General features: G+C 39.4%; 1 protein-coding gene across 1 annotated transcript in view; it reads right to left on the reverse strand.

Moving 5' to 3' along the window:
- Positions 1–13,845, reverse strand: part of tbck (TBC1 domain containing kinase) — a 195,990-nt gene that overhangs the window by 118,147 nt on the left and 63,998 nt on the right. The window lies entirely within an intron of this gene.

The following is a 13,845-nucleotide window of genomic DNA, read 5'->3' on the forward strand; positions in this document are numbered from 1 at the left end:
TGTGGAAAGGACTGTACAATCCATCGCCCCGGTTAAAGTTCAAATACACAAAATGTAAGATTAAAAATTAAATGCAATTTTAACAATTATTTAGAATAAATAAAGTTCTGAGCAATTTAGATGCAATCGGGTCCGAAACTAAACTGCGGTGGCACCGCACTCCCACATTCCTCGGCTTGACGTGCGCATGCATGTGGCAAATCACGACACCCTATTGGTCAAAGAGGCATGTAACGAGTACCACCTGTCTAGAAGTGTTGTGCTACTGAGATACTGCCACATTTGAATTTCACCCTTTTGGGCATTAGGAGATACATAGAATTAAAGTTTGCACCCTTTACATAATGTCACCTTGTCTATAACACTTGCCAAATCTATCTACCAAATTTCAACCCGATCAGACATGTAGTTTACAAGATGTGGGCTTGTAAAGAATGTACTTTTAATGTCCGTAACTAGTCACACGATGAAGTCCTTACCACATCAGGTCAACGTTTGTCGAAAACTCTTCCTTTCCAAGAGATCTGCAAGGCTTGAACCCGATCGGACGTGTACTTCAGGAGATATGAGTTTTAAAGAGTGCACCTCTAATGTCACGTGACTTGTCTCCTGATGACGTCATCTTCACATGAGGTCAATATTCCTCTTAAGGAATCCCTTTTCAAGATATCTACATTTTGAACCCGATCTGACATCTGCTTTTGAAAATATAGTGCCTTAAAGGTTGGAGCCTTAATGTCACGTGACTTGTCTCCTGTTGACACCATCATCAGATAAGGTCAACATCCTTTAAACCACTCCTTTTTCACAATATCTGCAAGGCTTGAACCCGATCGGACGTGTACTTCAGGAGATATGAGCTTTAAAGAGTGCACCTTTAATGTCACGTGACTTGTCTTTTGATGACGTCATGATTACATAAGGTCAATATTGCTCTAGAGCACTCTCTTTTGAAGATATCTGCAAGATTTGAACTCGATTGGACATTTCCTTTAGGAGATATGAGGCTTTGAAAGATAAAGATTTAACGTCAAGTCACGTGACATATATTATGACGTCATTGTGGCGATTTTCTTCTTGGACCTTTTCCAGCTTGTGTGCTAAAAGCAAGAACCTAATATATAACTAGTCTGACCTATAAGAGTATCGAAGTCTGGCGTCAAGACGTCTTAAATTACTCAACGATTTTGCATCATGGTCTCTGCCGTCTGTAACTTTAATGACGACTGAGGATCGCAAAATATTCCAAATCGTGCCTTGAAAACGTGTACAAAGTCAAAGGGCTGAAATAGATTTTTGAAATATTAATAATAAATCACATGATGACGTCATCGTGACGTCATTTTTCTGTGCACATTTTTAGACAAGGGTCCTTCAATGATGTAAGTTTGATAAAAGATCCAAAGTTGCTAAGGGACTAAAGTGGGGGATGGAAGAAACGTGCACAAAACAAAGGGGATTTGGGTGCTCATCATCATCATCAGAAGAAAAGAACAAAAAGACTGCCTTTTTCGCAAAATGCGAAAAAGCCAAAAACTAGAGGAAATGCGTCTGTCTCAAGGACAGAACACAGGGCTTTTTCGCCTTTTTGTGCTTGTGAAGAAAAGTGCTCTGTGGGCATAGCACAAAATGTTTGAGAATATTCATAATAATAAACTTACATATATAATTTTAACCAAAAAGATGTGCTTCAAGAGATCAGTTTTAATGTCACATGACTTGTCCCGTGATGACGTCATCATCATGGGAGGGCAATATACGCGTGTCAATCGTCTAAAGCATACCCTTTTCAAGATATCTTCAAGATTTGCATCCGATCGGACATCTACTTTAGGAGTGCCCCAAACAGTGCACACTTAACGTCACGTGACTTATCCCCTGATGACGTCACCAGCACAGCAGGTCAACATTCGTCTGTAACACTTTCCTTTCTAGTCATCTGCAAAATTTCAACCAGACAAAACCAGTCCTTTACGAAATAAAAGGCTTTATAGTTTACAGATTTCATCCCAAGTAAAAAAACGTGTACAAAACCGATGGGGAAAATAAAATATAGAAAAATCAGTAAAACATAAGTTGATGACGTCATCATGACACCATTCATTTTCAATCAAACTTGCATCAGGGTCTTTGTTGACTATCACTTTGTCAATGATCAAACATTACAAAGTTACAAAACTTTTGGCTCGAATACGTGTACAAAGTCAATTGGCTGAAATAAGTATTAAAAATACAATAAAATCACTTGATGACGTCATCATGACGTCACTGTTCTATGCACATCTTTGAACTAAGGTCCTTCAATGATGTGAGTTGAATGACAAAGATGCAAAGAGCAAGAAGAAGGAAGAAAAAAAGAACAAGAATGCATTTTTCGCAAAATTGCGAAAAAGCCAAAAGAGGAAGAAAAAGAATGGATTTATCGCAAAGTTACGAAAAAGCCAAAAAAGAACAAAAGAATGCATTTTTAGCAAAGTTGCGAAAAAGCCAAAAAGAGAACAAAAAGAATGCCTTTTTCGCAAAATTGCAAACAACCAACCAAAAAAAAGAAGGAAAAGAGTACCTTTGTCGCAAAGATGCCAAAAAGCCAAAAACGGATTAAAAAGAATGTCTTTCTTGCGAAAGAGCCAATAACTTTTCTCGATGAACACAACTTCCATTTGTATTGTACGTATCCAGTAGGCTGAAATTAAATGTGCACTTTTCAAAGCATTATATATCGTGAGGTAAATGTCCAATTGGTTTCGAACCTTGCAGACATCTTGAAAAGGGAGGGCTCAAGACGAAATTCTTCGAAATTCGAAATTCTCTCTTATTCATTCCATGTAAGTACAAGAGGAAATCATTCGTTTGATCACTTATGAAACGAAGGATAAACGCAAAAATTAAACATCATTTACAGATAAAATAAACTATAGGAAATTCGATAATATTAGAAAGATGAAACGAAATAGGTTACAACTGATTTCTCAAAATAAAAAAGGTAAGGAAAAAAACATACAACATAACAAAGTTTAAATTGTGTGTAATGAGAGAATAAGACCCCGTTTATACATCATAATGTGTCAATAAAAAAAGAAATACTAGACTCAATTATCTTTACATGAACGAAGATATCTTTTTACCATAAATTGCATCGAATAGCTCTTCTCCTAGTCTGCTCGTTTGCATTGACAGAAACCATTTCAAACTTTGTTTGAACAGTACAAGAATTTCAACATTATTTGATACATTGTCGGAAACAATATCACATCTTGCCTTCCAGATCTGACGAAGCATTTGTATACTATTACACCAAATCCACGCATCTTGAGTGTATGTACAGTACATAAATAAATGCTCATGAGTCTCAACTTCCGTTTTGCAGAGGGGGCGCGACACATCGCTACTTTTGCCATCTTAAAAATCAAATCCTCAGTGGGCAAAATTCGAAATTTTAATTTATACCAAAACTGTTTATCTTTGGGATCCAATAACTTAATTACTCACATAACTGTTCCATACATAAGGCCACTCAGGACTTTCCCAAGGTGCAATATATTTTGCCAGACATTCTGGATTTTAGGGGTAACAAATCTTTGTAGCATCAACTTTTTATACACATTTAAAAAAAATTTTCCCCGATACGTATATTATATTATTATGGTCAACCTCTTGCACAGATGATTAAGTGGACCCAGTCTCTTTTCTTGAATTAAAGACATCCACGTGTTTTCGGATACGGCCCATTAAACACTCAGAAATAATATTTTTAGCATTAAACTTCTGTCCAATTTCTTGAAATGTAATTAATTTGTTGTCTCTCGTAATATCCTTTAAATAAGTAACAATAGCCCTTAGCTTTTAGGATCTGACTCTTTAAAACAGAAAAGTCTCTAGTAACAACTACTTGTTCCATAATGGAATTTCTTCACACTCCAATAGAGTACTGAAATCTTTTGACACCCGACCTCCAACTTTTTGCAAAAGCGATAATGAGGTCCACATAAAAATCAGTAGCCAGTAAAGGCCTTTTGACATTAGCTAATATATACCAATCAGAACCGCTGGCTTTCTTAATCCTGTAGTCGAATATAGTTTTCTGTACTCCCTGCCCATTACAGTAACATTTAAACCACTGTAATCTAACACTCACTAGTTTACAACCAATGTCAGTTAAACCCATTACTCCCATAAATTTGGTCCAACAATAGTGCTTCGTTCGATTCGATCGATTTATTTACCATTCCAAAAGACACGTCAGATCATATTACTCACTTTTTAAATGAGATTGTCTGGACAAGCAATGACACTCCGAACATAGTTTAAACTCGCTCAAGTAAAACTATTGACAATGACCGTCTTACCAATGTGCGTCAAATTACGCCGAGACTACGTACTTAAAGTACCTTTCATTTTACTAATTCTTGGTTCCCAGTTAACATTGGGAGGACATCATTCCAAAATAGATTCCAATAATTTTCAATTTATTATCCCACTGAAAGCCGCACGGCTCATCCACCCTCGTCCTCCATTCCCTCGCCATAAACCTTTAGATTCACCAGCGTTGATTTTGGAACCGGTTCCTTGACTGTAAACACTGAAAATATCGTCTATTACTCGGAAATCATCGTCATTTCCAAAAAACGAACTTGTGTCATCTGCGTGTTGAATAATTTTAACAGTACTCTTCGCATCAGGTAGGGTAATTCCTTTTAAAGTCAAATTATTTCTAACAAGAGCAGCAAGACCTTATGCACAAATAGAATACAGGAGGTATTCTTTTTGGTACATAAGAAGCAAGCAGAATATTGTTCTAAACGTCAGAGTTAATCTCTCCTACCTTTTTATCAAACGAAATTGTTACCTTCAGTTTGCAAATTTTTTGTGGGTGTATGAACAGAAAAACAAATCTTCACGGGGAACGTCAGAAAAAAGAACAGAGCTGCAAACCACCTACATGATATACGCACCTGCAAACGCTCAAAGGAAATGTCCCGGATGTTGCATAACCACGTATACGCGGAACGCATGTGGCGTGCACAAATGGTGAGCGCTGGTCGTGTCACGTGCGGACCAGATCAGTGCTATGTACGTCAGGGGTTAAAAGGCTTAAAGTTTTATGTACAAAAATACCACCGTAACTCGAATAATGCCCACACCATTAAATATACTTATTTTGAAGTTTCTAATTCAATAAACCTCCACCAAAATGCTTCAAACGGCGTTGCAAGTATCGGAAGTCTATATAGGGTTAGGAGTCATCGCAAGTTCGTTTCTTTTCTGACGAGGAACAGCACGTAAATCAACAAAGCTGCAACTGTGTAATCCTGGCTTTCAAGACGCTGAAACTAACCTGATTGCAACGCAGGCCCAATTGTCCCCTTCAGGCAGTCCAATCGCTGACACTGCAGCGGCCATGTGATCGTAAAAAGAAAGGTCATGTGACCACACATAGGGAAGCCCAAGTGGAAAAAATAACAGCGCTTCACGTTGTTAAATGACTAAGTGATACGAAAGTTTTTCCACACGAAGGTACGTACCACGATGAAGTGGTTTAGTTTAATAAATACTTTTTTTTCAGGATAACTCCATTCCCCTGAGGTTCAGTTGTCGAGATTTTAATGTATAAGTACTTTGACAAGTGAAATATGATTGGCCGATTGTATTATGACTTGCACCTATCAACATTTCCTTTTTTTCGAATGAAAAAATACTTGGATTCGAAATGCGTTAGTACATACAGAAAACATAATTCCTGCTTTTTTGGTCAATTCCTCATCTACAGTTCCGCTGAAGCACTGAGGAAATTTAAGTTGCTTTAATTTAAAAATAATTTTGAAACGGAATATTTCTTGGTATAAAACTTAACTAAACTGGTTCTCTGACTCTTTGGGTTTGTAGCGCACATTTAGTGCTTTGATAATAAAAAGAGGCCTATCAACCACACAATTTTGTGCGTGATCACTGCTTACCGCACGCCGTGTGGAGTCCCAGTACCGCTGGAATATAACACAATCCGCTCTCGCTTCGTCGTCAATCCCGACATAAAGTAATTTTCATTCATATTGTTTTATTTGACAAAAATACTCTTAATTCAAACATTAAGCACTACTTATTCCGCACAAAAGTCATTTAGGCCGACAGGGTTTGATAGTTACAAATACAGTCATGCAAGTGTACATCAACAGCGCTTCCCCCTCATAAGACAAAACTCCTTCGGTCTCTTGTTCATATAGGTTTGGTACAGTCATTTTCCGAGTTCCGGATCGCGAAAATTATTCACTAAGACTGCAGCTAAAAATCCTCAAATTCGATTGAAATATGGTCAGAAGTCAACTTTGTGTTTTGGATATACTTCAATTTTTTTTCTCAAAATCTAAGCTTTTATATTTGGACTCACAGGATCGATCGACGAAAGTGACGATGACACCTTTCCTAGTTCTGGATCGGTTTAGGATCGAGACAAAAACGTCTTCACAAATAAAAAGTAACCTAATACGAAAATCCATTTTCAGCAAAAACCATTGTCAAATATTGCTTTTCTAATAGAGAATCTTTTAATTTTGAGAAAATTATATGAAAAATAAGAATTCCAATGAATCATAAAGGTTTGACTCGACTTTTCAATTGTACAATGAACTATCAACGTTACCCTCCCCGCGCCGCACAGTTGACGAACCATTACGTCACATACATTTCTGCTGAGCCCGTGTAGTTGAGTTCGCAACGACTGCGTGGTAACGCCGCGCGATCCGAGAGTGGGGGAAAAGCTTGCAGTTTTCGATAAATTAACAAAAACGGAAACTCTAAAAAAGTCATTTTGATTAAGCAGACATTAGATGCAAAGGTTTATATGACTATTCAATTTAAAGAAATATTTAAAATCACACGTAGCGAGTGACCTATCGCCCTCTTGTGAACTAGGAAATTCCGGAACTAGGAAAACGACTTGCGTTAAGAAAATTAGCTGTCGATCTCCGAATTCAAGTTTCATGTATGACTGCGGGACAAGGTTTTCATCGGCACGGTGGTTTTCCATGAAGTCTGTCCTTCAGTAAGAAATTTCACAGACATTTTGTGCATAAATGTTTGTTCCTAACTTATTTACTTTTTTACGGGTACCCGGCCCGGAAAAATGGAACCGGGTTTTGAAATCGACAGGCGGGTACCCGGCTACCCGGCACAGGCCTATATTTGAAGGATGGTTTTAATCACATCTTCGATTTTTATCTCTCAATATTGCAGTTGAAATTTCCAACGATCCAATCAATACGATAGCTTCGTCGCGCCGTCCCGTCCCGTATCGGCTTCGCGTCTTTTCTCATTCCTTTCATGCTGTGTTTCATGCACTGTGTTGTGCCGTCGTGACGTTGCGTCCCGATGTCTTGCCGTCGCGTCGTGTTCTCGTACTGTCGTGTCGTGCTGTTGCGTCGTGTCGTCGTCCGTTGTATCGTGCCGTCGTGCCTAACTGTTTCTAAAAATGTAGCCGCCCGCCTCTATCCAAAATAGGTCCGCAATTTGGGGCTTTTTGTGGAAGAAATACTCCAGAACTGGAAACTACCAGTCCCAAATTCAAACTTTATAAAAATATTTCAATGATCCCCGGGATCACAAAATATTAATGAGCTCGCTCCCAAAAATCCAACAATTAGGTGGAATGCACCCATAGGGCCTACAAGATTTGATAATGAAAAATGAAAAATGGAACGCAACTTTGTCTCTAAGGGCGCCCCCTTTTTCCACCAGTAATGAGGCGACGGCGAGAGCACGATGTGACGGCACGACACCAAGAGGAGACGGCACGACGCGACTACAAGATGCGCCGGCTGAAGGCCATAGCGCAGCAGGTCGACGGCACGACGCAACGGGTCGACGGCACGACGCGATAGTACGACGAGATGATACGACGCAACAGCAAGAGAGCAGGATATGACGCAACGACGCAGTGGCACGACGTAATGCATTATACGCAGCATAAAAGTAATGAGAAAGGAGGCGCCGTTCGAACCCCTGAGTTCCCCCCCCCAGCCTTCAGGCCTGAAGTGTCTGTATATTTATGCACTGTCGTGTAGTATAAGTAAGCCCAAGTGGTATTTATCATTGCAGATCTCTGTTTTTGTGCACAGTACTCGTGCATCTGATAGTTTTGTAACGAGGGCAAACGGGTTGGGCTTGTCAGTCTCGTAGATTTGTGTGGATTTTCCCCTTTTCTGCTGTATTTGTATTAAGGAGGGAAACAGTTGTATATTAAGGTTTCCCTGTGTAAAACAGCATGTTGTGCCAACACTGTTGGTATTTTGCGCGTTTAATCCGCAATCATTTACATGCTTCCACCCAGTATTGAAAGGGACGTGTGCCTTTATATTCCCCGATTTGTTCTGTTGGAGCTTTTATTGACTAACAGGTCTATTGCTCTAGTAAATCACTTTTTGCATTGTGATCATTCTAGTCGACCTCATACCTTCATATACGAGAGAGTCTGTTGAGCCATTTCTCTCGGTGGTTTTCGTGTATAAGAAACCCTTTAATGTTGGTCACTTTTTTACCTTTCTGAAGATACAAAGAGTCACTGTTTTATTCCCCACTATTTAGTGGTGGGGATTCGCTGCAGCTGAATAGTAGTTGCACTGTGTTGGGTTATCTTTTACATTATTACGGAACATTGTTGTGTAAATTAGTTACATGTACTACATTACGATACACATGTAACATTATCTTACGATACCTGTTGTCTGTTCATGAGAAACTATGGCATCCGCAGAAGCCCTCATAAATGTTATTGTGCAGTCGCGAAAGGCTCAAGTTGATGTGCTCAAAACCATGATTTGTGAAAACTTGCAAGTGAGCCTACCAATATTTTGTGGCCGACCCCAAAACGCCGGGGACCTTTCCCTGGAAGATTGGTTGGACGAGTTTCAATCGTATTGCAGAGAATTTCAACTTGAGGGTGCTGCACAGGTCACAGCAGTTCTTGGCCATTTAGGAGGCGTTGTCAGAGAAGAAGTTTTGAAGAATCTGTTCATTCTCTCAGAGCAAAGTTCTATGCTCTGAAGCAGAAACGGGGTGAATCATTGATGGATTTTGGTCGGACCTTGATGATTTTTAATCGCATAGAAAAAGGCAGCCTCAAATCCTGGTGAAGAAAATGAAGCTCTCAATTACCCTAAGAGACAAAAGTCTGAGTGAGCAGTTTATTGAAGAGGTTCTGGATTCATGGGCGCGATTAGGGTTGCGCAAATATGAATGAAATGTCCTGACCTCACATTCTATAAATCCTGGGATGTAGCTCTTGAGTTGTATGCAGAGTTTATTTACAGATATTTATTTGATTGCTGTTGACCCTTACTTGAATTGTTCGTCTGATGCGGTAGAACAGGGTAGAGACACAAACGTTAAACAAGAACTAAGCAATGGGCTTATTAGAGACATCCCGAAGCCAGTTGATGCTGACAGTTCACATCAGTTTTCTCTTTCATGTTGTGCGAAGCAAGATGATATTCTAACCTGTATTCAGTGCCAGTATAACGGAAATGAAAAGGGAAATAGTAACCCAGGCCGAGAAAACTGAATTGTGGGTTTTAAATCTGACAAAAACTTGGTTCCTGCATTAAGGCAGAGGAAAAAGTGGGTTGTCAACTGAGGTAGATGACAGCTTTGAATCTTAAATTGTTGAAACTACAGTAGTACAAAATGACCTTGGTAATGACACTGAAAGTGATGTGGGTTAAAGTTAGTCTTCAGATATAGATGAGCCCGAGAAAACCTCAAATGTGGCCTCTTTCAGTTATTAGTCGATCCCAAATTGGTTGCATAAAATGCAAACATGCTCAGAGAGTGTATTGGTGGAAATTTCATTCCTGCATGAAGAAGCTCAACAGACTGAACATGATATGTGCCCACTTAGACTTCAACTTAGGTGATTTTTGTTATTTTATGGTACATGTCTGATAAGTCTCAGACCTAGTATAAAGTTGTTTGATAGTGTTCATCAGTGAGATTTGCCTGCCTTGGCGGGATAGTGCCCTTGTGCAAGCTCCTGGTGAACATTGTAGCTCACGGTTCATATTTTGTTGGGGTCGCATATAAGGTGGCATTTTTGTTTAAAAAGTTATTAATGGCTGTAGTTCATGTGCATATTGAGAATTACTGAGCTTTGTTCAATGTATTACACAGGAGCCGCTCGTATTTTTACACCACTTATTACTTCATCATGGTGCCCATTCATGTTTATGATATTCATTTTGCCTTCCATATTATGGTATCCAATTTTAACCTTTCAAAAATAAGTGTCTGGACTGAACAAGAAAGTATCCCTGTGGTTCCCATGACAAGACATTGTAAATCATTTTGCAATCCTTGCAGTCAGATTCTGAATTGCTTATGTTTCAAGTGTTATCTTAACTGAGGATTAAATTCGCTAACTTTGTTGGCTTGTATTTTGAAAACCGTACTGAAATCAGTTTGGAGGTTTAAAGTGTTGCTGAAAAAATGGGTTAATGAATAATGGGTTGAATTCCATGACACGCTCTTCACTCCTAGAACAAAGTTGAAGTTTTTCAAACGAATTGAAACTGAACCATTCGAGGGCGAGGGTTATCAAAGCAGGGAAGATGTAGGGAAGCGTGTTTTAGGGGTCACCGTATAGTTTATTCGGCACGCCGCCCAGCCCTAGAAATGTATAACAAATACCCGCGAAGATAGTGCGGTGGGCGAGTGTACTCATCCTTTCCAGTGCGGGCACCACTGAGTATCTTGTAATCGAAATGTCGTTACAAAAACAAACTTTTGACTTTGTAATAGCTGATTTGTAGTCTCTTCACCAGCACAATCTAGGATTTCATAGTGTCTGAGCCGACTTGATGAATACTGGAGTCATAGCAAATCGCAGAATGAGTGATGTTGAAGTGGTTATTAAACACCTTGATTGTTTCACGTGAAGCCTACACTGTACATGAACATGTACTTCAGCTGTTTGTTTGTGTGGTGACTCGTATGCTTTACACTAGGGTTTCACTCTTTACTCCACACACTATTCATTATTAGGTGCTGTCTGGAAGGCCATGCCCACAGCCACACACCTGCCTGGCATTCGAGGAATATGGAATTAAATGTAAAGAAAAGAAAGGAATAAAGGATTTGAATCATTTAATTGTAATCATACCTGGACATCTAAACCCTGTATAAATAAACTCTGTATATTTTGAGACAGTTACATTTGGACTCTTTCTGCCCGTCTTCCTTTGCCTTGGCGTCCTTAAACTAAAACTAATAATTCAAGTGGACCTCCTTAATAGATGGCCTGTCATTACATACTGTTTGTGCTCGCAAAAATGTTTCTTTTTACACTCAATACAGTTGATTTAGTTGTAGGCTTACCGTGTAGACAGAGAGGTCTACATTGTTTGCGCTTATATTTATCTTTACTGTGTTTGCACGTTGCTCGGCGTCTAGGACTGTCTAAACTCATTACACAACAAGAACTTATTCAACCATTTTTTTTTTGTACTTCAAAGTCAGACTGTGACAGTTTTGGTTGTCATGTTGCTATACATTGGTTTTGGTTAGAGTTGTTTCCAGAGAAGGGGAACGACTCTCTTTGTTTTACTGTCCTTTTGATCTTTTTTTTGGGACCGCTCAGCCATGGCTCGGCCGCGGTGGCTTCAATTATTTAATTTTACCGAGTAGGTACCTAGGAGATATTTCAACGCTAAGAAATACTTTATTTTCTGCTGGGCAGGTACCCAGTAAAACACGGCATATTACCCCTACTTGTTTGAAAATTGAAATTGTGTTTGGAATTATCAAATTGTGGTTGTGGTGAATTTCAACATTTTCCTGGCAATTTTATAATGACAGATAGACTTCGGTTTCAATGATAAACTTCATGTTAACTGACTGTACTTTTGTGTTCGACTTTCGTTCCCGAGTCACTAAATTCTTACGCTCGCAAGGCCGTAAGATTACGCGGGATGAACAGAATCGGTGCTGAGTTAGCTCGATATGCAAACGCGTCCGGTCGGGAAGAGAAAAAAAATCTAGCGCAAAACCGTTAGCAAATCTAAAACCTTCAAACCTTTCTCCACCACATCCACTTTTGAGAAGTTCAGGTAAACTTCCAGTTCTTCGCTTCGATCCTTCAAAAATCGCATCAAAAGGTAAACAAACTACCGCTCACCAAAAAACCTTTCACAAAAATCACTGGTTTTGACCACTCCGGTACTATTTCTCAGTTTTTTTTTCCACAAAACACGTTGGGAAAAGGCCTTATCTTACCATGGAAATATTTGGGGCAGGAATTTTTCTTTTCAAAAAGTGAAAATAAGACGTACATTTCATGAAATGAAGCAGCTGTTTGCCTGGCACGAATTCCCATGGCCCTCATTATGCATGCAAACAACCCTAAAAACGGAACCTCTGAAACATGTGTGTGCTGTCTACAGCAGTTAAGTGCTGAGCTTGCACGGTTCTAAATCAACTAAACTCCTGTCGCGGCAAAGGGACACGAACATATGTGTGTATTACGTTTGCCATAAGAGATTCACCTGGTACCCTAACATAGGGGAAATGTCAATGTTTTAACGGGTACCCTACGTAGGGGAAATGTCAAAGTTTAACGGGTACCCTACGTAGGGGAAATGTCAATGTTTTAACGGGTACCCTGAGTAGGGGAAATGTCAATGTTTTAACAGGTACCCTACGTGGGGGAAATGTCAATGTTTTAACGGGTACCCTACGTAGGGGAAATGTCAATGTTTTTACGGTTGTGCGCATTAACCGTGGTATGTTTAAAATCTTTCGCGTTAGTGGCATTCTTTAGCGACAACCTTAGCCAGGAATTTCCAGGGTTGATCCAGAGGGGAGAACCCGAAGTGCCCCTCTTCCCTTTTAATTTTTCTCTTTAACATTATTAAGTTTGGGACAAATCTAAAACCTTTTCTTTTCTCTCTGTTTCTTTTCCCTGAGTTGATGATTAAAACGCTTTAATGAAGGAAAATTTCACTGAATATATGCACCACTCACATGTGTTTGGGTTAACCCTTTTTTGTTTGTCGGATGCCCTCCTTTTGAAAATACTGGATCAACCACTAGTATCCCCTTTCCAGCACAATGCCTTTTTGACCCGCGCGTATAAGGTGAACTTTGGACGTTGCGGATTTCGTGATGCTCTCAAGGAACGAAAACAGCGTCGCCGCTAATAACGATATTTTCATCCAAGCAGCTTATTTGAGCCTGTCCTTCAGTATGATTGCGATGGCAGATCACTGTTTCTTGTCATGTGAAAAATAATCATTTCGTCCATCGCCAGACCATATGAGATGAGATTGAACGCATAACCAATTAGAATCAGATTACTATCAGTCAAATGCCACCTGCTTCAGATTATACTCTGATGTACAGAGAACACCTCAAGATGTCCCCGGCAGCACTATTTATGACTTGGCAGAAATCAACCAGTGGTAAGTTTTAGGATAAAGTAAGAATTGCGAATAAAGGGAATAAATGTAAATAGGACCTATAACTTTCGTGTAAAACCGCACACATCACATATCGGTCTCGACCAGTAGGAATGGCTAAACTGTCGTAGGCGTTTATAAATTTAGAAACCCGTCACAAGGATAATCCTGAAGTGTGCCGCTTTCGTACCCTTTATAGCCAGTGTATTTCAGGCTTTCTGTCGTTGTGATTGCAATCTTCAAACAAAATCATTCCGCTGAATATTATTACCTAGTTTTGCCAAACGAGGCAATCCACCTGTTACTTCCAGATCGTGAACTTTAATTCAAATTCGGGCAATTTACTCGCCCAAAAAGTGGAAAATTCACTTTCAAGTTTCCACTGGCGTGTTTCTTAGTCAAGGTACTA

The sequence above is a fragment of the Acanthaster planci genome, linkage group LG02 (assembly GCF_054643075.1).
Source record: "Acanthaster planci isolate LZ-2023a linkage group LG02, COTS_SCS, whole genome shotgun sequence".
Classification (NCBI taxonomy): domain Eukaryota; kingdom Metazoa; phylum Echinodermata; class Asteroidea; order Valvatida; family Acanthasteridae; genus Acanthaster; species Acanthaster planci.